The 1247-nt window shown below is 46.4% G+C and overlaps 1 pseudogene; it reads right to left on the reverse strand.

Annotated features, from left to right (window-relative positions):
- LOC148405824 (E3 ubiquitin-protein ligase TRIM35-like) lies at positions 1-1247 on the reverse strand (annotated as a pseudogene).

Below are 1247 nucleotides of genomic sequence, written 5' to 3' on the forward strand. Positions count from 1 at the left end.
TCTTCCTCAAAGTTGTTTTTCACCAGGTGCCAAGGTCATCTCGTCCCCGCGACTAGCACCGCTTGCTCTGAAACATTCCATTCTTACACTCCCTTGCACCCCATATTGTTTTGTTCACTTTACAGTCTCACACTCTCATACACAGAATGTAGCAATATCTAATGAACTACTTTAAGCTCAAACTCTTATATTCATTTAACACGCTTGTGTCTTTTTTCAAACCTCACACTGGTCAAATCTTCAGACAGTCTTAGTTCTGAATGGGCCGTGTTCGAGTCAGGCATGACGGGATTGTAGGAAACCATCTTCTTCAATTGATGCCACACGTTGAACTTGAGGCTGCCTACATGTCGGGCTTCGTCCTCGGCTTCGTCCTACAAACTGACATATGACAGCTCTGCTGCTCCTGGAGGCAGCTCTGGTTTTTTGGGGAGCTTCTTGATTCTGCTCACCGCGGTCTGGAAGTTCATCATGAAAGAAGCTGGGTCAGAGCTCAACTGATCCTCTGTGCTTCTGATAGCGTCTGAGAGAACGGCCATGTCTCTGCTGAGACCTCAATCTGCTTCTTCATGCTACGAGTCTCATGCACTGCCTCCCTCACAGCAGACAACCTGGCCAAATCCTCAAACTGCAGGAAGCGGTGAAGCTCCTTGAAATCCTTCTTAATCTTGCTTTCCACCTGCTCCGACTAGATCTTGATGTACATCACATGTTCATTGCAGTCGTCTCTTGTCGTAACGTAATCTCTCAGTCTTTTATTTGCATCTTGCAGGCCTTCCTGGAGCTCCTCTTTGTAACTTTTGATAACTTCATCAAGGGGACGGAACCTATGACCAGAGTGGATTTCTGCATGAGACAGATAAGCTCTTGGTGTTCTAAACAGAAGAGTTTCAGTTTCTCCTTGTGCAAGCTGCAGCTGTCCTCCAAATCCACTGAGGCATTTGAAAAGGCACACACATTCCTAAGGGCCAAGTTCAAAGGTACGTCAATAGATCTAAACTCTGTCCCACAGAGTGGACAAGTTAGACGTTCTTTCCGCTCACACCACTGCTGCACACACGCACAACAGAAGCTGTGACTACACTTCAGCATGACAGGATCTTTAAAGATGTCCAAACAGAAAGAACATATTAGATTGTCCTCGAGTAGGCTGGCCATGGCCCTTGCCTCCATCTGCAAGCTTCCAACGTTCATTCCCAAGTATAGCTGAGTGCGTAACAAGTAAAGGAACTGCCCGACAAAAGAAA

The sequence above is a fragment of the Hippichthys cyanospilos genome, chromosome 22 (assembly GCF_059441005.1).
Source record: "Hippichthys cyanospilos isolate Australia breed blue-spotted pipefish chromosome 22, RoL_Hcya_1.0, whole genome shotgun sequence".
Lineage (NCBI taxonomy): Eukaryota > Metazoa > Chordata > Actinopteri > Syngnathiformes > Syngnathidae > Hippichthys > Hippichthys cyanospilos.